A 26,663-nucleotide genomic window follows, 5' to 3' on the forward strand; every position below is an offset into this window, starting at 1 on the left:
CCCCTTTTCACTGCTTCAGAGAGGAAGACTTAGGACAAGAAGCAAGGCAATGAGAAAGTCCATGTGGAAAAAAACCTCAATATACAAACCTTTGTTTTACTTTCCTTTTTCTTTTCTTGAGCATCAAATGAAACAGAGGTGCCTAGGAGAGTCACTTCCATATCTCTCCCTATGTGTGGTGGAGAATTAACACTTCTCTCTTTGAATTCTTCTGAACTTTCTGCTCAAATTCAAGATAATATCAGTCAGCGAGGAAATGCACCCAGCAGCAACATAACGACGTCGAAGGTGGGATGTGAGGAACGGCATTTGCACAAGCCTCTGCCTGACAGCAAGATACCTGGAACAGAGTTTTACTGGGAAGAAAAGTGATTTCCTGACATTTTCAAATCAAGCTTATTCAGAAACAATGTGGGAACAATTACATACTACTCAGAAGAGTTAACCTTGGAATAGGTTCAGCAAAATTTATTTTCTTTTTTTTTTTGCTTTGATAGCACACACAAAACCATTTAAAAGTACCAAAGAGCTATTAAGTGGTCAGAGAGAAAAAGAAGCCACTATAGTTGGAATTTCGATATATACAACTACAATGAGTCACACTGTTGAAATTATTTATTTACACTTGTAAATTGGGTACTTTTATGAAGCTGACTGCTACTGAAATCAATGGAGGTGCTCTGGTGCATTTAAAAATTCTCCTATCTACCTCTGTAAGTCTTCTGGTTTTAAAAAGCACCTTAAAATCAGGGCTTTACTTGCATTTTAAACAAGTTGTGAATATAAATACTATAAGAGATAAGATAAATTCATGCAATACAGTGAAGATGCTCATTGAAGATTTGGAGGGGGAGCATACTGTGTCAATTTTAATGAGGTTGCTGTGGACCAGGGTTAGAAAGCTCTGGTTGCCATTGCAGCTCACTTCTGCCCAAGCTCACCAGTGGTAAACTAACTCAGGTGTGATTTGCCCAGGACAAAGTAACAACAGGGCAAACTTGCGTGACACATCCCTCCTCCTAGCCTCAAACTGCTTCCTGAATTGGAGAGAAATTCTGTCTACTTGGAAACCCTCAGACTGACTTCCATGAACTCACCTCCCTTGAATCCACACAATGTTTCTGCATCCACTATGTTTGTGGCATGGAGTCCAGCAAATCCACCCTCTATCAGCTGGAAGATATCTTGTAACATTTGTTTTGGAGCTAGCTGCTTCTAGCTTCATATGAGGCCCCCTAACTCCTGTATGGGAGGAAATAGTGAGCAATCAATCTCAATCCACTTTCTCTCTTTCTCTCTCCTGTAGTTTTACAGATCTCCATGTCCTCCTCAGCTGTTTCTTTTCCAGAATGTCATAAAGGGAGTAACAAATGATCAGGCATATTTGCAGACAAGCTATTGTGTTCTTTAAACCTATAGCAACTACAGCAACCCCCATAGAGTAACGTTTGTATAAACTGTTGATAAAAAGGAACTTTTATGCGAAGCATGGGAGGAGAAAAATCAGTGTATTTGTAGCTAATCAGATGAAAACAGTAACTATATTGTAATTATTGCAAGCAAGTTGTTCCATCTGTACACAGTGCAAAACTTGCAACATAATGCTATTTAAATCTGCAATTTGTCCTCATTGCAGCTATAAAATACAACCATGACACAAGAACATATGAGATATGATGTCTTGGGGGAGAATAAGTTAAGGCTGGAAATTGGAAGGAGCCTAGCAGTAAAGGGAATGAAGTATTTGAACATCCTTCAACTTGGAGTAGAAAACCTAAAAAAGCCTAGGTGGTTTTGTCTTGTCTGTCATTAACTTCATCTGATTGAACATACAAGAGATTTGCAGTAAGCTATAGAATCTTGAGCTTTCGTCCAAAAGCTCGGAGTCAATGTGAGCTGCTTGTGAATCCAAATCAACGTGCGGACTCATAAAATTAGTTGAGGGAGGTCTCCAAACAGCCCTTTGTGGTCAGGCGTCCACGTAACTCAAATCGTGGCATGACCTGCCCCCACTGTCAGCAGTCAGAGCTGCAGTAGGAACTGAGGGATGTGTTCCTAACAGGACTGCTCACTCCCAGAGGAAGCCTATTTAAGGCTAAGTCAGGGCTCTCAGCCAACGTACGCACACTTTAGAAAGACCAGACTGACATTACCTGGACCATATAAGCTGAGCTTTCATTTCCAAGGCTGTCAGTGTTAGCTTTTGCTAGCATGACACTTGGAGTGGAAAAAAAGAGCTTTTGCTTTTTGACCTTCACAGTAGGAGGCAGAATGCTATGTCCAACAAAATAACGTGCAATACCTTGAAAGCTGTTTGGTTTGGTTTGGAATTTCTTTTTTGTTGTTGTTTTGTTTTGTCATTGTTGGGGTTTTTTGTTTGTTTGGGGGGGGGTTCGAGCTCTGGAGTAGTTCCAGGTTATGTGAAAGTCATCTCCAGCTGATGTACATAGGATCCAAAAAATCACTGCAAAGAAGCAGAGAGCAATTCTGTTGTGTGCTTATTTGACCTTGCCCCCCTAATTGCAATGGAGAGAAGGCCATTGGAAATGTCTTTGTCTGGGTCCATGCAGTTTGAAGCTAATCAGCAGGATGCAAGATACTTCATTCCAAAGCAAAGCCATGTGCATTAAGTAACAATTAAAACAGTCAATATTTGCTGTGGCAAACATGGGGCAGAGGGCTTGGTGGTGCAGGAGGGTGAGCGCAATGTGGGAACTTTTTCACTGCTGCTTTTGATTTAAACAGTTTAGCAATTAACATTTTTGCTAATCACTGCTTTCGCAGAAATGAGCTGATGGTACTTTACTGGTAGAAGAGATTTCCTACTTGACAAAGATTACAGCAAAAGGCAGGAGGAAATCCAAATGAAAGATGGAGGTGAAGAAGGTGCTGGCATGGGCATGTGAACCTGCATCTCATGCTTCAGAAACAAAATGTATCAATCAGTGGCTGAGACAGGGAGTATTAATCATGTATTAATCAGTTCTGAGACAGTGAGTGATGTGTAGGAAGACTCATCCCCTTGCCAAAGAGGATAAAAAGTATTCATCAGCTATGAAGAACTGCATTTTAATTTAACACCTTTATCAAGGATAGACTTTTAAGAGGGATCAATTGAAAACATCGACTGCAAACACAGAAGACCACAGCAAGTAAACAATTTCACTAACTGTGTTTGGCTATGTTGTGCCCACTGGCTTCAGGTTTTTGGATGCAATTCTTCACTGACGGAATGGCAGATCAGGCTTGTATATAACGCACACTCTGAGGATCTTTATTGTTGCTATGCAACATTCCAACATTGCAATTATTTGACAACTTTATGGCCTCGATGCCCTCAGTTTGTTTTGCTGTCCACTTAGCTAGATCACCAGCTTTTGCAGCTTCACTTACTTTCAGTCAGGATCACGCTGCAGTCATTTCCCACTGTGTATTGGCAAGGTTTGGCTGCCTCCATAGCAGAAAACCACCACACGTGGCAAAAAACCCCTCCAAACCCCCAAAACACCCAAATCCCCGAGCCCCCAAACCCCATCATCAGTACTTCATTCTCAAGACAACACTTATACCATGGAGCTGCTTCCCCATCTGGAAAGCAGCAGTGATTTTGCCTGACTTTTTGTTTTGTCCAGTGACAGTTTTATTACAGGAAGAAAATTAATATTTATATTTGCAGCCCTTGTCATTCCACTTCTGGGAGAGTGGAAAAGCATAAAAGCTGCATCATAACTGACTCAGCTGCAGGCCAAACCATCCCTCTTTCGTCTCCTGCAGCCTCCCTTCTGCCCCTCTCAGTCCTCCTATAATTTATCTTCTTATTTATCTTACCTGCCACTGAAAAAGTTATCTGGGAAGACCTTTAACCATCTTCAGTTGGAATCCATTGTACAGGGCACTACTGACAAAGTTCTCATCTTTAGATCTGATTTCTAAAATGAGACAAAGTTTGTAGCACAGAATTTTGGAAACTGTTCAATCTATCTTTTCTAGAAATACAGAGAGGAAATCCATATGCTGAACATCTGCACAGATTTATTAAATAACCAATCACTTAGGAATCTTATGCCATATATATATATATATATATATATATATATATGGTTTCAGGTAGCTGGAGGAACATAGAGTCCATTCCTCCAATAGACCCAAGAATACCAAGTGTCCTGCACTGTACCAAGCTGAAGGAGAAAAAAAAAAAAAGAAAAAAATCCCAAGCAAAGGTCTCTGCAAAGCTGTAACAGCACCTTCCCTTAAGTATCTGAGTTGGCAGTTAGCACATCTAGGTGTAATCTCTGCATGAATAGACCAAACCCTGAGCAGCAGCAGCACCACACCGCACTGCTGCCGTTTTATTTCACTCTGCATCTGAAAACATCCCCGGACCTATTGCAGAGGTGAGCTGTGCCCCAGTAATGCCATGGCACAGCCATTTCCTGGCAGCAGAACCAGACCCAGAAGTTCCCAATCACCTGCAAAAGCAAAGAGAAAGAATTCAAGCTGCAGGACTTGAACTTGCTCACAATTTTTTACAGGGGCTGAAAGAAATCAGGTGCCTTGCTTTTTATAACAGTTATTATCTACATTGCCAACATACCCTGAAACTCCCTTAAAAAACACAGGCTAAGTCGCACTGCCTTCAGTATAACTGAGCAGACACACAGGCACTGATATTTAGCTTTCCTACCTCCACAAACCTTTTAGCTCCTATTGGAACTTAGAGTGCCACAATAGCTATCAGCCTGTGAGGGTGCTCCGCGATGGAGAAAACAAAGCTAAGCCTTAAAGAAGGATTTCTCATGACTACAGAAATAACACCTCTCTTTCCATGCTCAGTGCAAATAATGTTAGGTTCCATGGGGACCCCTTGGGAGGGGAATCAATCCCACCCACAATAAATAAAGCAGTACCATTTGTATGTTAAAAGAAGAGCATCGCAAGCCAGTTACAGTAATGACCCATAAAACCGAAATCACAGGAACAGGGCTCTACTGGCTCTGTGATTTATACCTCTCTAGATTGGCAAATAATGGGGACCCTTGCTGTTTTTTTTCTTTCTTGTGCCAGAGCTCCCATTATCTGAGCCACAATTGAAAATGAAAAGTGAAACAGATGTTTGTCAGAGCTCCGTTACTATACATCTCTGCACCTTAAAGAAAAATATAGTGTTTTGCATTTAAGAAGTTGTCTACACAGTGTGACTGTTACTAAAAAGGGAACCTGTTAAAAGGTCACCAGCCTTCACCAGTACCGAGACACAGCAGTGTCACCCTGCACTCAGTTCAGTGTTGGAAGGGTGTTAACAGCCTAGTCATATTTCAGCTGAAATGCCACTTTCTCAGCTGGAGCTTGGAGGACAGCTACAGCTCATGCCAGCTTTTCACCGTGGCTTTGTGAAGATCCTCATCCAGGGGGACCTCTCACCCTGTGTTTGGAAAGGGGACAGAGTCCCGGGGGTCAGGGTGTTTTCCTACCTGGCATTTGAACCTCCACAGGTCTGCATATCTGCTCCTGTAACATCCCCCCACACTTTCTGTCCTGGGAAGCCGTGTTGAAGGAGAACCAGGAGACACCACAGGAGGTACCTGCTGGGTGCAGCAGGAGCAGACTGCTCTGAAGAAGAGGCTGAGATGGAGGCACAGGACCACACGAGCAAGGAGAGACAAGCAGGTCCAGCAGCCAGCCCAGGAGAGTCCACAGGAGACAAGGAAGGATCAAGGCTGGTCAGTGGCAGCAAGGAGCAAGGCCAGGCTTAGCATGCACACAGCCCTGACCAGGGAAGGAGGGCAGTTAAAGGTCTGAGCTTAAATGCAGCCCCCATCCAGGGCTGGAGGCCCAGCTGAGGTTCAGCAGGATGATTAGAGCCTGTTAGCAGCTCTAACTTATTTGTATTGCTCCAGTATCACTACCCTAGTGCTAGAGGAGCATGCATTTTAGATATAGGTCCTATGTCAGTACACGAACACCACTGTCTTGCTTTTGGGTCAGCAGGGCCAGCCTGACCTCCTGGTTCAGAGCGACATGAGATCCTGCTACAAGGCTGCTTGTTCCAAGCAAACCCACTTGGGTTTTATTCTTCATGTCTTTGTCCAGTTCCGGAAGAATTTGAAATTCCCTCTTTCTGTAGCCCAGAACTGAACCATGAGCTACAGGGTACAGGTCCACACCAAACCCATCACTGCTTCCCTGAAGGACAGAGCTTTTCTGTGTATTGACCTCCATTTTTACTATGCTGTGCAGCACACAGAAAAGATAGCTACAGAGACATGACGGAGGCAAGATTAAAAAGCTGACCCAGAAGCACCTCATCCCACTGGCAGAAGGGGATATTTGTACCCTGTTCACCAATTTGTACCTGGTGTGAAAGTCCCTAACAGGGCCTTTGGAAACAGATCTCCTTTGTCAGAGAGGCATTTCATGCCACCAGTGCTGATCAGGGGGTATAAAGTAGAAGGGGTTATCTTTAGGGTCATCTGTGATATATGGTGATATTAAGGTACACATGGCTTTTGCCATCCACTGGTGATCCAAGTGAAGCCTCCAACTGATGTTGGAGGTCATATGAAGCCAGGAAAGAACATCTTTAACATTAGTTTTGGGATGGATGAGCACCTGCTGCAGGCTTATTGCCACTTGGGTTTGGGGGTTGTTTCCGAAATGGCATTACTTAACTCACTGGGACTTGTTACACTTTTGTCAATCGATCAAATTTAACCAAGTGGCTAAAATGCACCCATGAAGTACAGAGTCTGATTCAGCAGCTGTAGCCCTTGTGGAGATAAAATAAACATCACAAAAGTGTTTTTTATGAAGACATTTTGTAAGTAACCAAAGAGCACACAAAATTAGAAAACTGAAACAACAAAATGCCCAAGAGACATTTTCATGTTTACTTTGTGTGCATTAAAATATGTAATAAGGCTTTATGAAATAGGCTGTATTTCTCCTCCAGACATTCCCGATGTGTAATAGGGCTCATTTGAATTGGAAAAAAGAAAAGTCTTGGAATCACTCTAGACATAATCTTGGGGATTTTCCAGTAAAATCAGTTTATTTTGGACTTTGCATGTGGGCCTGACTGAGCCTTGGAAGTTTCGGGAGAATTTTTTGGAACTTCTGTGTTAGGTTTTTATCTCTGTTACACAAGTGGGAGCCTGAAACAGTTGCATTTATAGCATGAGATTCACTTCAGTATTACATCTGGATGCATTAATCGAGGTCATACTCTGGTTTCACCCCTAAATGTTTTCCTTTTTTTGAAGGTAGATGAGAGGGAAAGACAGCATTACAGCTCTTCATATCTATTGTGCCCAAATGACATTTATGTTCAAAAAAAAAGGAGAAATCAGCAAAATATTTTCTCCTCTTTTAACTTTCTTAAGTTTCTCATTTAAGCCACCTAAGGTCTTGGATCACATGATGAAAGAAGGGAGACTGTCTTCCAGTGTCCACAAAAACTTTGGAGACAGTTGCATTTTCTACGTAATTTCTACCAAAGAAGTATGTTTTCTCAGCTTTGTGGCAGTGCCATCTCTCTGTCATATGGCAGGGCTTTTTCTTTTATCTAGTTAAATATAGAGAGATAGGCAAAGCACGTGTGTGACCCCTGCATTGCAGGAGCTCAGGGCCTGAGGGAGCCTCAGGAGATTGTCTAGTTTATTTTCTCGCCCCAGGGCGGGATCAGTCCTCTCTGCATCATCCCTGACAGATGTCAGCCACACGCGTCTTCAGTCAGACCACAGGGAATGGCACTGAAATTCAGTGAAGTGCGTCAGGATCCAACAACAGTGACTATTAATTTGAAAATGTAATTATTGTTAGTTGGGATTGTTTAATTGGAGATGGTCTCTTTCAAAAGCAATGCTGTGAGCAGGAGACCAAATTATCGCTAGCTCAGCCCAAGTGAGCAGAAGTGGGGAAAGCTTGGAAGTGTTATTGCATTCTGGTTTGCACAGAAAAGAAACTGGAAAGGAGAGGTAGTAAATGGCTACTTTTGCTTGCCCTTTTTTTTTTTTTAATCCCTTGACTTCAGCTAAAGAAGTTCTGCCTCCCCTTTGGCTAGACAAAGAATTTCATCCCTAGAGCTTGAGGCATCTCAGCAAGCTGATTCATCACCACAAACTGGAAGGCAAGCTTATCAACTCGCCTATTAGTGAATTAAAGTTCATTTTCCTTTGCTGGATGTAGTTTACAATTATTCTGGATCACCTGAGTTTGATAACAAGTTTGAGTGGGATGCCCCCCTTGCAATGGTTAGCCCAGAAAACTCTCTGCTCCCTCTAGGGTGACAGGTACCTTTAAACTCTCCACTGATGCCTTTGCACAAATATAATTGCTTTTCCAGCAGGGAGGCTGCTAGAGAGCTGGGTCTGACTGTCAGGTGTCTGAAGATCTGAATATATTGCCATGGTTAAGAACCAATGTGATTATGCAAAATTAAGCTCTGTGCATGTCTGGGAGTGCATGCGGGTGTGTAGATGAACTGAACGCAGTAGCTTTCCCTGAAACGTGACTGGTTTTTCTAAGACAGTGAAAAATTTCTGCTGTCACATAAATTCTCAGAGAGTGCTAATGGAAAGTGGAATCTGAGCAGAACTTAAGGTTCAACCAGATTGCATAGGCTGGATCCTTAGTTGGTATAAATCCCTGCCTACAGTGGATTTGACTACTAGTCTACTCTAGGCTAGTCTCATCCATCCTGTTCTTGTTCTTTCCACACATCTACCAGCACAGAGTCTGGATGAATGTCTGCACAATCAGGATCCATCCCATTACTATGCTGCCTGCAGACATAGCTCCAAAAATAAAATACTCTGTATGTCTCAGAGCAGCCTGGAGTCAATGCAAGCAAAGGCTCCTTCCCAGGCCACACTCGCTCCCATGAATGAAGTGTAGCTGGGACAGGTCTTAAAGAGTAGGTTTTGTCTCCTTCCCAGCTTTCTTCCTCCTTCACCCCCTCCCCCCCTTTCCTCCTACAAATATGCCTTGGTGGGACTAAGACAACACTGACAACTCAGGAGGTGCATGGAGTTGAAAATTCACGGCTACTTCAAGAAGACAGGGTAGAGAGGCAGAGCAGGGTGTGAAGAAGAGGTGAGTTCAAGGAGACCACAGATAAAACAGACTCATCTCAGCAGCCGTGCTTTGAAAAAAGTGACTTTCCAAAATCTCCCCTTTGCTGAGACACGAGTATTTCATGCTGGCGGATGTGAAAGAACATAAGAATGAGAGGGAAGGGGATGGCACCAGGAACTGAGAGATCAGGAGCAGCAGCAGCCTAACAGGTGTAAAATGAGTGAAAGATGCCAGCAGGAGGAAAGGAGATGGGCTGTGATGTGCCAGGATGCTTTGTTATTTCATGGAGTGCTTGCTCTGCCGTGCAACCACCCACCGGTGGCGTGGCGTGGGCACCCGCTGCTCCCACCAATTGCACACAGGCAGGTGGCAAAGCAGAAGGGGTACAGGGAAGGAGAAGGGAAAGCAAGAGGAGAAGTGGGGCAGCTTTGGAGGTCCATGTTGGCTGCACTTGGTGGGGCATGCATGGGAGGACACAGGCGTCATTGCATGCCTGTGGAGATCCATTTCACTGCTTAAAGTGAGATGTTTTGTAGAAGCAGAGAAAGGGAGATGTGGAAACAACATGTCAGGGATGTCTGGAGCTGTGGAAGCACCCGTCTTGCCAGCAGCAAACAGCGAAAGGGAGCAGTAATTATGCACAGCACCCTTCAGCATCGAGCAAAGTTTGCCAGGGGACCTGACCTCTGCATGGAGAGAGCCAGTGGCACACAAACCCCCTTCAGAAAGCATGTCTGGTTTTCCACCTGTAGCAGCCAGTTCAGTGAAAGATATTACCCCTGGCACAAATCCATAGGCCATCATGGCTATAGCTGCACTGTGTGTGCAAGGTAGGCAGCACTTCACTCCAAGTGAGAGGATACTGTTAAAGGCACTTACTGAACCAGGAGCTTTACAAGACAAAACCAAAAGGGGACTGTGGTGGATTGTGGAGACCAGCTCAAGGCTCCTACGTTCACACCAGTGAGAGGCTTTCCCTGGGACCACCTCGTCACAGCCCCAGTAACAGGGAAGGGGACCCAATTATGGGGCCATAGAACCTTCCCCCAAGGCTGCTACTACCCACTATCTCATGTGCTCCAGCTCAGAAGATGCTGGAACAAACCTCTCTTCCAAATAGCAGTCAAAAGATGATTTTGACTACCTAATGACTGATTCAGAAGCATATCTTTTTTAGAAAGCTTTTCAGGGTCAATAAAGATGAGACATTCAGTGAAGGGATTGGGGATGAAGTCCTAGCTCCTCAAGGGTTAATGGCATTTTTACACAGTGCTTAGGAGGGCCAGGATTTCATGCTGTATTTTCAGGGTGTGAAATACTGTCTCATTATTTCTGTGATCCAAACACTGTGGCGTAAGATTAACAGCAGCCAGAAAATGGATCTTAGTAGATACTGACCATAAACAAAAGTGAAATAAATACTTCTTTTCCTTTAGACATGCAGACAATCCATAAGCGTTCAGCCAGCTGAGACTCCACTCGGCTCACAGATGTCAATGAACATACCATGCCCATTTGTTGCCCAGCCACTTGCTCTTTGTTCTGAATTTCCTGTGCTCTCTGACTTGCCACAGGATCCCCAGTTGTGTTACACTTGCACGGTGCTCCAGGGAAGTCACCCAGATGGGACTCTTCCCCCAGTTCCCTTGGCTGGATGTGAATTAAATAAAATTTAAAGTCTTATCTGTTCAGGAGTTTCTTTTTTTTTTTCTTTTCTTTTTTTTTTTTTTTTTTTTTGTGGGCAGCTCTGGAAAGAAACCCTGAACTATCCAGACATCTGGAGAAAGGGGTCAAACCTGAGAGAGGCAGGACTGCATCTCCATTCTGCAAGAACAGCTTTTGCACTAGTCTGGGATCCTTCTCCAAGTTATCCAAGCTTCATTCCTAGCCAGTGTGTGCTCTATATCTGTCACCCTCTTTTTGCTATTTAGCACAGTACTTCCCTGTGCAGATGTATTCCAAGAGTTTTTAAAAGCATAAGTAAATATCTGTAGATTGCATTGTCCTCCCTTACAAATCCAGAATACCAAGGGTTATCATACAAGTCCATCCAGATTTAAATATTGTTTTCATACCATGCTTTCTCTGAAAGATCTCTAAGTGCTGCTGTAAAAGTGTCAGTCCATCAAGTCTCACAGCACCTTTTCAGGTGGGTATCATTAACCCACACACTTCACAGTGCTCCTTTAAGGCACAGGGTGATTACCAGACACACCCAAGGACAGCACAAGTTGGTATCTGAGGCAAAACAGCCCAGAAATCTCAGTGCCAGACTCCAGAATGTTTTTGATGGGGTATGCATTAATGCAAAATTAATGGATATCCATCACTGTGCAGCAACATTTACTAACAGTGCTATATAAGCTAGTAAATAATACACAACACTAAAACGTACATGATTTCGATTGCCAAATGCTCTTCTAGTGACAACAGCTTCTGCCAGTAGAGAATTTGGCTCTCTAATTCCCAATAAGCACAATTAAAGGAGATATATAAGAAACTGACAGTTCAGCTTCTGCGATTGAACTGTTCTCATTTAGATACAGGTCGAGACTCAACAATTTAGTTATTAGGGATTCCTTGTCTTGTCGTACATTCAGAATGAAAGGGAATACAAAGGGAAGAAGATAGGAGATAACAGAAAATGCCAACAGGTAAAAGTAAAAATTAAGATACTGGGGGTTTTATGTATGTTTTATTATTCCTTGCCACCAAGCTCTAAGCTCGGTCATATTCCCCATAGTACAGGTCCCAAACCATGCTCTTTCTGCAGGTCTCGTTCAAAAGAGAAACTGATAACTTCTCATGTCACCCTGCCTGAGGATCAGCAAGGGGCCGTAAATGCTGGGGAAAGTTCTTTGCTCTATATGCGCCTTCAGGTTCTTCAGGTTCACAGCATTCTATGCTCCCTGCTGCAGCAGCGATCCTCCTTCTCTGACACGTGAGCACCTTTGGTGCAAATGAAACAAGAATACAGCATTTTCAGCAACAAAGACCTTGCAAATCTTCACTTTTCATGCACTGCATTTTTCCAAATGCATGAAGGGACATATTTGCTGTAGTTTCAAGACAGAGGAAAATCCTCAACAGAGGTTTCAAATCCCAGCTCTAAAGTAAGGAGCACCTTCTAAAAGGAGAGATTGCTTTTTTTTTTTCCCTGTTAGAATGAGTAAAACAACGTATTTATCTTTATCTTCTTTCTTTGAAACTCAAAAATCCTTTTGCCTGAACTCTTTCCTAACTGAGTCAGCTGGGAGCAGGCACCTGCTGCAGAAAATTTCAGCCCAAATACTTAAAGTCTGGCACAATCACAAGGAGTTTGCAGCGAGATGTGTTAGGGGCTCAATGACAGGCAACACCCCTGCATGAAGAAGGGCTGAAGAGTGGACGGAGACAGAAAGATAGAAGTAAAATTAAAGATTGATTCTATCAGTAATTTTAAGGTGTCAGAAAAGATTCACCTAAAAGGAAGGATGTGACTGAGGCCAGTGCGGTAAACAAATTAATTCAATATCTATTTATTACATTTTAAAAAAAAACAACAAACAAAATACAGATTAAGTAACCTTCAGCTGAGCCAGCTTCCTGGCTGTTTGTATTTGACTTGCCAATAAATAACAAAATCTATCAGTAAAGCTTGTTCACAGGTTTCTACTTCAGGTACCAATTTCAGCCCAAAGATCAACTCCTGACACTTAATTAGGTGAATTGAGGGAAGAGATGTTTCTACTGATTGAAAAGTCACAGGAAGGGAAAACTAATATAATTATTCTTCTATGTAGATGGAAGAAGCTTTGTAAGATGTGACAGGTCTGGGATGCAGGTTGGTGCAGCACTGAAGGGAGTTACAGCACCCTTCAGCACTCACTGTATGGAAATACACAGCTGGCAGCTGCTGCGAGCCTTGCAACGCACCCAGCACTGTTAGATTTCACCTGCTACAAAGGGAAAGATAAAGGTCAAAATATTTTTCAGAGAACAGCTGCAAATGTAAATGATAAGATAATGATTCTTAAATTGGAAACATCAGCTCCTGAGGATGGATTTGGCTCTCCTTTTTCATGGTGCAAGATGGGAAATACTTTGTGGGTAAAAGACATCAGCCAGCTTTTACCTAACTATTCCCCACTTAAGTACTGAGGTACCAAATTCGGTAATTAGGGCTGAGTCTGCAGACGTATCTGCGAAAATAGGCCCCAAGGGACAGATTTTCAAAGGCATTTAGACCATTAATTTCCTTTTAAATCAATAGGACTTGGGCACCAAAATATTTTGAAATGTCTGAGCATTGTCCTGTAGTATTTAGCGAAATCAGAGCAAATCAAAATAAGCTGAGCCAGCACTGGAAGAGGTCTGGGAAGATGGAGCAAGAACCACACTGTATTTATACTACTAGCAGCTATTGGGTCCACACAGGCTTGGTGGGACCTGAAAACAAGAAGTTAGCAGATGTAGCCCAAGCATTTTGTTACGAGCATGCAGTCAGCTCACGTCCTTCCAGCCCAGCGAACACTGGCAGCAATACAACAATTACCACAATACTTACACATCCCTGCATACCACCTTGGGATCTAGAGAGAGAGATGGAGCTCTCTGTAAATGACAAAGTACCATTATCCCGAGGGTGTAGATGGAGAAACTAAAAGATTGTTAGGGGCCCGAGATCGCATCGCAGCAAACAGTGGCAGCAGGAATAGAAATCAGCTTTGCTGATGCCCAGCACAGCAGCTGTTTGCACAAGCTCAGAAACCAAACACTGTTTCTGAATATCCTGTTTGGGGATTTCATGCCAACCAATATCTATGAATATCTTTTTATTTCCGTGAATAAAGTCTTCTTTCTCATTTTAGTGAAGAGTTCCAGTGGTGATTATCATGCATTTGTATTATTTATAGAAAACTAGTGAATATGGCGAAAACAGCAAGGTTACCATGTTCCAAATTCCAGTTTCCTACAAATATGGAAATTATAATTATGCTGGGTCTGATTCAGAATACATAAGGATGATCAGATCTCAGTTAAAAATTTAAAGATTAACTTTTTCAGCTTGAGTCTACATCATTACACCCAGTTTCATATCTAAATCTCTTTCCCTATGAGTGATAACTCTGATCTTCCCAAAGAAGAAGGATAGATTTACTCAGTGCTTGGATAAGAGGAACCTGAGAAAAACTTCCTGGATCAGGAAGAAATATGTCTGTGTCAGCAGATAGAGCTTCTCTTTGTGATCAGGCAGAGAGAAACTTCCCTGAAATTTGGAAAATCCAGGATTCACACCTTAGCTCAAAGGAATTTCCCAAGAACCATCAGCAGTTAGCAGAGTCCCTTGACAAACATCAAATATACGGTCCAGTTTGCTGACATGACCTTATTCAGTGAATATTTTGTATCCCAGTATTATTTGCACCACTGTTCTGGAGCTGACCTTAGTAAATCACACGTCCCATGTTTAAGCCTACAGCTTATCGATCATAAATGCAATCAAAACCAAGCTACATGCAGCGGTCCGATCTGCTGGCATAGTCATTTTTAAATGCAAATTAAGCTTGATACTGTACATATTTTTCATGCACAATTATACAATTGTCTTTTCAAAAAAATCTAGCCTAACAGTTCTGCCTGCAAAGTAGTTGATGGTGGTTAGATCTGTGGATAAAAGATAAAGCTAAAAGGCAGCTTAAAATCAGGAAAAAAGTAACATAAAATGCTGCAGACAAGAGCGTCCACTTAAGTCCTAAGATCCAACTCTGCCTAGAGATGCCAAACTGACTTAAATTGGAGGATCACATCGTAATCCCATATAATTAATGTTTGTCATCTTGCTGTAAACTGCCAGATTATCATTAGTTCATCTTTTGTATTTCCAGCAGAAACTCATTACTCAGTGAGTGAAACGTTAGGAAATTATTTACAATTATGCTGCCGAGAGCAGTAGGCTAATTCCATCTACTAATTAGCACCACTTACATAAGTATAGGTAGAGTGCTATAAATAATAGCGGTAATGTGTGCCACGCTGGCACCAGCTCTCTGGGTCTTCTGTGCAGCAGTGGCAGCTACCCCCTCTGGTGGCCTTTTAATGGGATTTTACCCAAACCACAAGAAAGGCTCCTAAAAATTATTCCTTGCCTAGGGTGGAGAGACATGGAGTGACGTGCAAAGCAGGTATTTCTTACCTCTTTTCTGCAGTGGGCACCTTTACTTAACCACCAGTTGATGCTTCTCAGCCTGCTCTGATATTGCTGGAAGAAAACTACTTCTGTATGGGCCTTTAGAGGAAGCAGTGCTGATCGGGGGGAAAAACCCCTTTGCTTTAACCTGGAAGGTGTTGTGCAGGTTCCAAGCAGGAGCCACTGAAGTGACAAGATGTTATGGATTTTGTGCCACTGGTGGCTCCAGTCTCCTTAACTCAAGCACTGAACTAGAATGGAGTGTTGCCCATCCCCTTTGTACTGGACTGGTTGCAGTTCTCAGCAGCAGCAGTTGCATTCACATTCAATAGAGATTAGGCTTTGAAAACAAGAACAAAAATCTGCCTCCCTTCCAGCTGGATCAACTGACCAAAAGGCAGGGGAGATTAGTCTTGTTTGTACAGCATATGGGTGTATGTAACTCATGCCTGAATGACACCCATGCAAACTAATATAATCTGTACTGTTTTTTTAATCCGACCTCCACAAACCTACAGTGATGCTATGCTGCCTATTCACTTTCATTCTTCTCCTCCCTCCATGAATTTTGTTCCTCTCTATACAGTAATCTTGATTTAGCAGGGACACACATTAATGCACACCCCAGTCTGTTCCCTGGTGATTTGGGGATTGACTAGAGATGTGCATTTATGTGTGAATTAGTAAAAGCTTGACTGGTACTATTTTAAATAAGGACATGAAAGTACCTTCCTCAGGAAAGCGTTCCAGGCTGTGGACCTTCCATTGAGAAAAGCAGGTCTGAGATAGGCTCCCTCCGGTCCCAGCTGGACCTTCCTTCGGTGCTGTATAGAGCCAGGCACCTTCCCAGGATGTTGGGTCTCTCTCGAAGGCCTCAATGTCTTAGAAATGAAGAATGCAAAGCCCACATCCTTCCTTGGATCTAGGCTGACAAATCGGCACCTGTTTGGGAAAAAAAGAAAAAGAAAAAGATTAACGCACACTTGAAATATAATCTTTTAGTCTAAGCCAGCATTTATTTCATGTGTGGTTTCTTTTCTCAATGACTTTAGGGATATCTGGGATGTTAGAGAGGGAAGATGAATTGTGTTATAATGCCAAGGCATACACTAAAAACAAGAAGTCCAGAGAGCGTTTTTTTCCTTAAGGCATTGAAATACGCAGAAATGAACAGCTGCTGTCCTCAACCACTTTAAATATTAGTAACATAATAAAACACTTATTTTCATTGTTTCATATGGTTTTCAGTTTGCACACTTAGCCACAGCCAGAATTTCCTGACTAAATGTGGAATTGGCCAACAGATTCAGCCAAATAGTCTCAGATGTTAGAGTCCCTATTACAATGTTCCCAGCACCAACTGCCTGAAACCGTTTAATAAGATGGAATTGCAGTTTGAATGACACATATAATCAAAATTTTCATTTGTTTTCAGAAAGAAAATCCATCTAATCTCCAGCAGAAGAGGATGGAAGTGGTTTTTGAGGCAGGCGGTCCATGTTCCAGTATCAATTTAGATGCAATTCGAAATATAAGATTTGCCTTAATGGATCATCAGGTCTTAATACAGAGGGAAAATTAAGGTATAAGAAGGGTTATTGAATGAGAAGGAAAGGCTATATTAAAAGACAACAAAAAATAAGAGAGGGAAAATAAAAGAAACATTTATGTGACTGTAACTAGAAACAATTACTACATACGGTGGGATTTTTCAAAACCCTTTGGTCACTTGCTATATCCAGACCATTTTCTTGCTGTGGCAGGAATGTTCCCTATAGTCCATAATCCAATTTGCCAGGCAGTTTTTCAATGACCCATGCAAGACATCAAAATACTCCCTGTATGGTTATTACATCACTCCAATCTCCAAGATGAGATCATATAATTTTCATTACAGGGAAAAGCCTCCATCCAAAGTGGTTTGCTTGAAGAAGCAGTCAAAAGGAATAGTTTATTGCTTTTGCTACTATTTTAAAACATATAACATTCATTGTTTCCAGCTCAGTACTTTCTCTTTTCCTCCTCAGTGTCATTCTCCAAGGAAAGACGGTTTCTTCTTCCAGCACTCAAATCCCAATGCTTTTTGTTGTTTACTGTCTGCTTACTCTCTCATGTCATCTCAACTTTTAATCAAATATACTCTTTAGTAAAAACATACCAACAAAGTATACGACTCTCCCTCCCCATATATTTGTCTAGTTCACATGCCTGCTAAACTGGTGGGTTGTTCATGACAAACATGGATTTTTCCCCCCAGACCTACTGAAGTCACCAGGAGAGCGCAGGATGGCACTTCAAACCCCTGGTTCCCCACTGCAAAGCCTCAAGGCTTGGTCCATCAGCCTTGATCACCTGACAGTTGATGTTGTGAGACATCAGCAGCTCTGCTGGCACAGGGGCACTAGGTGAGCTCAAGCCCCAGCTGAGGGGGCAGCAAGCTTGCAGGTGTCGTGGTTTAACCCCAACCAGCAACTAAGCACCAAGCAGCTGCTCACTCACTCACTCCCCCCCCACACCGCAGTAGGATGGGGGAGAAAATCGGGAAAAGAAGTAAAACTAGTGGGTTGAGATAAGAACGGTTGAATAGAACAGAAAAGAATAAACTAATAATGATAATGATAACACTAATAAAATGACAACAGTAATAATAAAAGGATTGGAATGTACAGATGATGCACAGGGCAATTGCTCACCACCCGTCGATCAACACCCAGCCAGTCCCCAAGAGGCGATCCCCCGCCCCCACTCCCCTCAGTTCCTATACGAGATGTGACATCCCATGGTATGGAATACCCCGTTGGCCAGTTTGGGTCAGCTGCCCTGGCTGTGTCCTGTGCCAACTTCTTGTGCCCCTCCAGCTTTCTCGCTGGCTGGGCATGAGAAGCTGAAAAATCCTTGACTTTAGTCTAAACACTACTTAGCAACAACTGAAAACATCAGTGTTATCAATATTCTTCTCATACCTAGCTCAAAAACATAGCACTGTACCAGCTACTAGGAAGACAATTAACTCTATCCCCACTGAAACCAGGACACAGGGTCTGAAGCAGTTCATAACAGGTCAGTATGTAAAGCAGCAGCAACACTCCTGGACCAATCTCTCCCAAAAGCCATTCCTAAAGCTCTCCAGCCCCTCAGCTCTTCCAGGCATGTGGCACATGCCTCTGGCACAACAAATTTTAGGATACAGTTTACAGGGCCACACTTTTGCCCTTGCATTCACTGGTGTTGCTGCTCCTGCCTCCCTTTCTTGTGTTGGCATCCAGTCCCCAGCCAGACTCCCCTTTCCAGATGCTCTACTGTTCCTTGTTGGAAAAGTGCCCAGAATCCCCAAATTCTTCCTGATGATCTTCCTCCCCATGGGGCATTTTCCTGATTTGGTACAGATTAATAAGACCACATTTCCCCATAGCTCGCACTTCTTAACTCTTCCCCAGCCCGTATGTCCCACAGTCCATAAGCTTGCATAGCCATCAGGCCCTATTATGTCTGTTGTAGGAATCACATTGTTAAAGGTGCAGAAGCTGCATCTTTATCCTGAAAATTATGTGTGCAGCAAATAAAAGCACCACCTGGGCCAGGACCAGACCCTACATCCTTCAGTCTGAGTCCCAGCACAGGCTGACTGTCAGCCCAGCAGTTACTGACAGGGACAGTAAAGTTTTTGCTGAGAGCCTCCAGGAAAGGCACTTGGCCAGCGGGAAGCAGCTCTGTGTGCAACGAGTTGTACTTATACTCTGTCTTGGTAAGTCAAAGGCAGAAATTACACTGATTTGATCCTGCTCACAGCATTCCCTCTGGGTCAATGGGTATCAGGATTTGCTTTGTTGAGCATCAGGAAAGAAAGCCTGGATCTTGAAAGTTACCTTTATATAGATGTATAAAACCAGAAATACACAGATGTAGATACATGCACATTCAGTTGATTTCCTTGCCAACTTAAAAGTCATCACAACACTTTTTATATGCCAAATTCAAAGGGCAAAAGTTTGCTGTTGTTTTATTTTTATTCCCTCTTATTTGATTTTGTATTTCCAGCATGTTACAAATCACAGGCTTACGCCAGGATGTAAGTCATAAAAGCATTGCCTCATTACACACACAAATGTTTGGGATTAAAATTATAGGCTAGTGGCATATATAAGAGGCAGATTATAATTAGTATCTAGACTCTTGGGTGATGAATCACAACAGAGTATTATATACCATCAGCCTTGCACTATGTTGCAGGTCAGAAGTTAATGTTCCAAGTAATGCCATTCAGCACAAGTGTTGCAGGACCAGATGCCTGTGCTCACATCTCAGAGCTAGCGGGTGACATTGCTTCTTGTGCTTTCCCCAAAACTGAAGGTAGGACTTGTGACAGGTGCTAGACAGACTGCTCCAGAGCATGGAGACTAAGAAGGTTTATCTCTGGCTGCTGCATGTCAGGCGGGATGAAGTAGAGAGAAAGCCAGGTGGAAAGCTGGAAAAGAATGAGTGGATAGCTATTAGAGTTGGAAATTTTTCAGTTGAAGAGGTTTTTTCAGGAAGATACCCATTTCTTGAAATTGAAGGTTTTCACAGGGAAATATGCAAGCCTTCAAAAAACTTTTTTTGGTGGGACAGAAAGGCAAGAGATGGGAGGGCAGGCAGGGAGACTTCATGGGCTGGAATGGACTGTCCCATGACTGACCCTCTCCACAAAGCTGAGCAGGTTCTCTGAGGCTCCAGTCCATGCTGATTTAAAAAGACAAAAATGAGCAGCTTGCACAACTTGGTGACAATGAGGAGATTTAGCAATAGGAAGACCTTCCAGCACAGGGACTATCATGGACTCATCCCTATGTGAGCCCTCTCCACTCAGTGCATTTAAACACTGACCAGCATCACTGTAAGCCTTGCAACATTACTGTTGTCTTTAAGCATATTTCTCAGCTGACCAAAAATTTAAGAAACTGCAAATTCTGTTTAAATGCATAGTTCCCTGCTTGCATGCAAGCTGCTCCCAACACTTATTCTACATTTAAAAGCATAGCATACATACGCATGTATATATATAGTCATATGTGTGTTCATGAGACACACACACATAGGAGTGAACATTTCAATTGCAAAAACACCCTGCATCTCATCTATCAGTAATTCTGCCCTCCAGGGAGACATATGTGCTGACAGTGAGATGATTATGAAGGTGATTGAGCTTTGAAACGTATTGTTGCTCTCTTCAATAGTGCTGATTGGCAGTGGTGAATAAATGACTCAAGCAAGGCGAAGTGGTATTCAGAGGCTGACCAGGCAGATCATGGATGCAATCAGCTTAAGCATCTGAGAATATGTGATGGTTTTCTTCTTGAACAGAACTGTAGTTCAGAGGGAGGACAGCTGGCAGTCACCCACTGCTATGGAGCCAGGCAAGGATACACATCCTGTGTGGTTAGGATGGGAGCAGGAGCTTGGCTATATCTCCTTTTTTTCTTACCCCATCTGGTGGTTTCAGGGGCAAATCCAGGTGCTAAGTCTCTACCTCTGTCCTGGTTTCAGCTGGGATAGAGTTAACTGTCTTCCTAGTAGCTGGTACAGTGCTATGTTTTGAGTTCAGTATGCGAAGAATGTTGATAACACTGATGTTTTCAGTTGTTGCTCAGTAGCATTTAGACTATAGTCAAGGATTTTTCAGCTTCTCATGCCCAGCCAGGGCACCTGACCCAAACTGGCCAACGGTGTATTCCATACCATGTGACATCCCATCTAGTTTAGGAACTGGGAAGGGGGGGCAGGGAATCGCCGCTCGGGGGCTGGCTGGGTGTCGGTCGGCAGGTGGTGAGCAATTGCCCTGTGCATCATTTGTACATTTCAATCCTTTTATTACTACTGTTGTCATTTTATTAGTGTTATCATTATTAATTTCTTCTTTTCTGTTCTATTAAACCGTTCTTATCTCAACCCAGGAGTTTTACTTCTTTTCCCGGTTTTCTCCCCCATCCCACTGGATGGGGGGGAGTGAGTGAGCGGCTGCGTGGTGTTTGGTTGCTGGCTGGGGTTAAACCACGACAACCTCTTGAACATCAAACTTTAGAAGACCACAGGCCAAACAGCACTTCATGGTAATTCCCTCTCCTGAAGGAGCTGGGCCTTAGGGCTCCTCCTTCTTTCTTCTAGCTCAGTCACTGATTCACCTTGGATTTTCTTCATAGTCACTCTCTACAGTGCTGGAAGTGCCCAACTGCTAGGGAGAAAAGTGGGGTGTTGACAAAAAATTAAGAGATGCTCACCTAAGCACTATATGATCCATGGGATCATACACTCATATTGCAAATGCACTTAATTTAAAATGCTCCTCTGGGTTATACCTGGTGGCATCTGAACCCTCTCTACTGACCTGGAAAAAGTCCTGACCTAAGGAAACCATTTTTCTGACGCTGCATGGCAACTTCTATCTCCAGCGGCAAGTGTTTTCTGAGCTATAGAAAATATCAAAACTATAAGGGTGAAAACAGAGTGTTTATGCATAATATGATACTCCAAGGAACAGCCATCAAAATAGACTTTTAATTTAGAGAAGACTGTCAAATGCCCAGTAGGTTTACTGTATCATGCATCAAATTTCCCTTTTGCAGGTTTTAATTCTTGACTTCCCTCATAAGGCAGAAAACAGATGAATTATTTTAACAATTGCTGACTGTAATTATATTATCACAGCCTCAGCTCTTCCCTCAGACATGACACAGCCACCAAACTACCCAGTGCAAAGGTGATGAAGTCCTGGTCCCCAGAGGAGGGTGCTGCTTGTATCGTCTTGCAGCACAGTCGTGTATTAACCCTCCTTGTCCTACTGTATGGTCACATACCATCATTTGGAATGATGGGAGAGGAATATCTTCCTCTCCTGAGTCATGGGTTCAGATTTCTTCTGTGGCAGAGGTCTTCCTTAGGAACCCACAGACTAAAACCATGCTCTACATTTTCTTATTACTTCAAGAAAATTCCACTGCAACAGGGAAGGGAGGACAGCAAACCTGAGCGAGGTTAAGGATTTGGAATTGCTGGCATGCAAGTAGTACTGATTTAGGACATAAAGTACATCCTACACAGGGCAGCACAAGCACGGTGCTGCTCGCATGCATGCCTGCTTCGTTTGGCACCCTCTTCCTCCACACTTGCCAGCACAAGTCCTGGGAGGAGGCAGTGGAGAAAGGACAGGCTGAGAAGTGGGTGCCCCACAACCTCTCTAGCTCCTGCTGCTCACTCACACAACACTCAGGACATGTTACCCATCAGTTCCTCTTTATTTCTTTTTCTAATGTTCATTTCATGAATTGCAGAAGTAACATCTTTCAGTATTAAAATGTAATTAAAGATTTCACCACAATGAAATTAATAATTAACTGGAAAGACATTTGGACCCTTTGTTGAACAAAACTCACTAATTTTATGATGCATTAGGACTGTCGGGTCTCATCTGTCTCTCAAGCAGCTATCCTATAGCTGGCAGCAAGCCAGGGGCTGCAGAACACATCTTTTTTTCCTGTCAGAGCATTTCTGACAGGCCTCTATAGAGCAGTAGCAGCTCTGCTCACAGGCACCATTAGCTCCTGGTGTCTGGATACTATCAAAGACAGGAGAATGAAAGAAAAAGGTAAACATGGATAGGGAGGAGGCAATGGCCTCAGCTGACCAGCTCCCCACCAACTATCTGCCATTTGTGAGATGCCCACACAAAAGGGTTTTAAAAATAATTTAGAGGGCACCAGTGTTTTGACATCTACTTCAGAGGAGGACATCTCTACAGTAGACCAACACAATGGAAGCCACCGGCTGCAGGGAAGGAATGAGGTGTAAGGGAATAATCACCTCGCATAGCACTGCCCTGTGCCCTCAACTTTGGTCCCTATAGCCCCAAACCAGTTCTCCTCCTCCTTTGGACCAAGCTCATGTCATTGCCATGGGGACAGCAAATAACCACAGTACAATGGACTCCTTGAACTGACCCACCAGCATTGCACACAGGACTAGCAGATTCTTTTGAATTTGGATGTTTTGCGTGCTGCACGCACACAAGTTACAGAGGCTTGAACTTGGAAACCTTGCATGGAAACGCACTAAGTCTTTGAGACCTTAGACTCAAACTGACTGAGTGGCATATTTTGGCAACCCCCACCACAACTTGAGGCACAAGTCCTCTGTCACAACACTGTAGTCAGCCTGCAGCTGAGCCAGCACTGTTCTTTGGTATTGAAGCATCTTCAACTAAGACTTTAGCTTTCCCTTGAAGCCAACTGAATTAATCAATTCCTCCTTGGCACTGAAATAAAGCTCGCTTTCTGCTAGGTGGGTCAAAAATGCACAATCTATTTCAGCTGTTCTGTTCCCATGAATTCTATTACAATACGTTGCAAAGGAGAAGATTACAGGGAAGGCAGAGCCAGCGGCATGCCTTGCTTTATGAGGGGGAAAAAAACACATACACAATTTATTTTTCATTGCTTTATGATGAATATGAATTCAATTACATGCAGAGGAGAACTGCGGTAGTCAGTCAGAATTATACTCAGCTAGTAGCAAATATAATGGCTTCTAACAAGGAGAGCTTATCATCAAGGTTCAGACAAGCTTGAGTCCATGTTGCACCCGATGAACCTGCACAAGGAGACAATGACTATCACAGCTGAGAATTTATCTCCAATCTCCATGGCTGGAGGAGGGAGGGGGAAGCAAGGTGTTAGTGGAGCCCTCTGGTCGTTGCCAGTCCTCCAACCACACATGTCAGGACAGCAGCCATGGGCACCAGGGAGCAGAAGGACCATCCATCAAAACATGAGCACATGCAACAAAAGTAACACAGAAACACACTTGTCTCCCTTCTTGTTTCTGTCATTTTTCCCACCAGACAAAATGCATCTCTCCTTGTCCCTGTGTAACATTTCCAACAGCCTGGTTAAGCTTTGCCCACAAAGTTCACAAGCTTAGTGGCCACGTATGCAGAAAACAGCTCACCTTCTGCCTTGATTCAGCCAGACATCTGGGAAGTGCCCGTACAAATGGCATCACAGCACCCAAGCACCCCAGTGCACAAGTGCATATATATCTATATGTATAAGTGCCTTTTTGCTTATAAGGCTCTAGTCACTCCAAAACAATGACCACCTGTGCAGGAGCTATGCATTCTTCGAGAAGGTCTTTTAAGTCCTTTTCAGTCCCCTTCTAACTGAGCAGAAATCCACAATCATTAGCACATCTGTGCTTGGCACAAAGGGCCTCTTAGCACAACTCCAGAAAAGAGAATTGAGAAATGAGCAGCATGCCTCAGGAAGGGCAATGAGACTCATCACACTCCTGGGAGTCCCCTCACAAACCATGCTGCCCCCAGGACAACCCTGCGATACTCAGCAGCCTCCAACCCCTGGCCCCTCCGTCCTACTCCCCAGAAGCACCAGTGCTCTGGCAGCAGCACTGTTTCCCCAGCAGCTGCAGCATCAACAAGAGAAATCCTCAAGAAAATGAGAGGAGGGACAGTCACTTGCCACATACAGCGCGTTAATCTCATGCACGGTGCAACTCTCCTGGGGTGTCACTGATGTTTGTGCAACATCAATACCTCCAGGTTTTCTTTCTTCAGGGTAGCTCTCAGGTTGTTTCTTGGGGTGCTTAGCAACTCAGAATCAGAAAAGTAATGTTAATGATACATGCCAAGCAACCACCTCCAGCCCTCCTCTGGGAGCAGGCATGAAAAGATTGTACATCTTTAGTTATTGCTTAATAAAGCAGTCCTAAGCAGCAAGTCCAGCTAACCTGACATGGCTTGAAGTGCTGAAACCTCCAGCAGCATGTGCAAACACACATACAAGCGTGCTGCCACTGTGCAAACACACACATAGGTGTGCTGCCACCTGTCAAAGCTGCCTTTGAGCCAGACACACCAGTCAGGCAAAGCGGAGAAGCTGGGGAGCAAACGGGAGGGCTCAGGCAGGAGTAAGCCAGGCGAGACGGGAAGGAGATGTCATGTGTTTTGAGATCCAGCTACTAAAGCCCAGTCCTGGAGCAGTAGACATGCCAGACTATGCTTCCCAAAGGAGGCTGGTGGAGACAAACTTCCCAGGAGAAGCTGGTCTGCCTTTCTCTCTGCACACAGGCAGTGCACACAAGGCTTTCCCTATTTCAAAAGCAAAATGTTATTTTGGAGCAGCTCTCTGGAAAGGAATGCTCAAATCTTGCCTAATTACAAACATTTCAAATTTCCTTGTTATTTTTCATCGAAGCGCTTCATGGCCATTTGTGGGTTAAGCTTTACATCTTCTTCAGCATGGAAGGTGAGGGTTGCTGCTCTTTAGAGACAGGAGAAATAAGACATGGGGCATCACATTTCTTGGCCAAACTGATGAACCAAGACAGAGCAGAGCTCATACAAACCCCTGACATCTGTGCTCCTTCATTCCCATGTATTTGCTCCTTCTCATCAGCTGAGATGTTGATGGCAGCATCATGGCTCTGAAAAACAGCGACTGTTCTCTTACCCGTGCCTGGAAATTATTTACTCAGTGCTGGATACACCATCAAGCTTTTGTCCAAACTACTGTCATTAAATGACTTCTGCTGGCATGCAGAGAGGATCCATGTTTAATGCCCCACTCAAAGCATGGCGCTGACACCCCAATGGAGCTGCCCCTCCACTCAGGCATGGGAAAGTGCAGTGGCTGTGTAACACCAGCCAAGTCCCACCGCCCTGCGAAACCCTGTGCTGCCTCATCTCAGCACACCCATCACCTTCTCTCTGTGGTCATACAGCAAGAGATGGTTCCAGCCACTTAACGAAAGAGAAAGTGTTTAATCTCGTTTCCATCCCGGTGAGGCTGCCTGGCTGATGACCCCACCCCAGCCCTGAGCGTCCCCTTTCCCAAGCACATGCCACAGTGGCATGAGAGGAGCTGAGCTCTGCCGGGAATGCAGGGACTGCACCGGCAGCCGGCTTTGGGTCTGGAATCAGAATGCATCATTAGACAAAATCTACAGGCTTGAATTCTGCCATCTGCTCACCAGGCTTGATTGAAAGTGTAGGAATTACATTAAATTACCTGATTATGTGAAGGCTGACAAATGATAGCAGATATTACCGCCAAGGCTGACAAGGGCTTGGCGATTCCTGCCTCTACTGAAGGAGTAGGAGTTTTGCCGTGGTAATAACAAGCATTGCAAGTTTCTTCTCTTTAGAGCTGTTGCTTTTTTTTTTTCCTGAGGATGGAGAAGAAAACATACAAATTGTACATAATAAGTGGAACACAGAGAAAAAGAGCCAGCTGTACTCACAGGTGTTACAATACAACCAAAGGTGCTTCTCTATTTTCTCTCCTCCTAGAATAAGCCGTATACATCTAATGAATAATGCAAGAGATTTCCTCTATAGAATTAATAGCACACAGTCCTTCTTGACTCGCCTTTAATCACA

General features: G+C 43.6%; 1 long non-coding RNA gene across 1 annotated transcript; it reads right to left on the reverse strand.

Moving 5' to 3' along the window:
- Positions 1 to 23,708: 23,708 nt before the first annotated feature.
- LOC142028698 (uncharacterized) lies at positions 23,709 to 26,445 on the reverse strand. Its single transcript, XR_012649661.1, has 3 exons — positions 26,293 to 26,445; positions 25,631 to 25,708; positions 23,709 to 23,860 (listed from the first exon to the last, which is right to left on the reverse strand). It is a non-coding gene; the product is annotated as an uncharacterized LOC142028698 (long non-coding RNA).
- Positions 26,446 to 26,663: the final 218 nt, after the last annotated feature.

The sequence above is a fragment of the Buteo buteo genome, chromosome 2 (assembly GCF_964188355.1).
Source record: "Buteo buteo chromosome 2, bButBut1.hap1.1, whole genome shotgun sequence".
Taxonomy (NCBI): domain Eukaryota; kingdom Metazoa; phylum Chordata; class Aves; order Accipitriformes; family Accipitridae; genus Buteo; species Buteo buteo.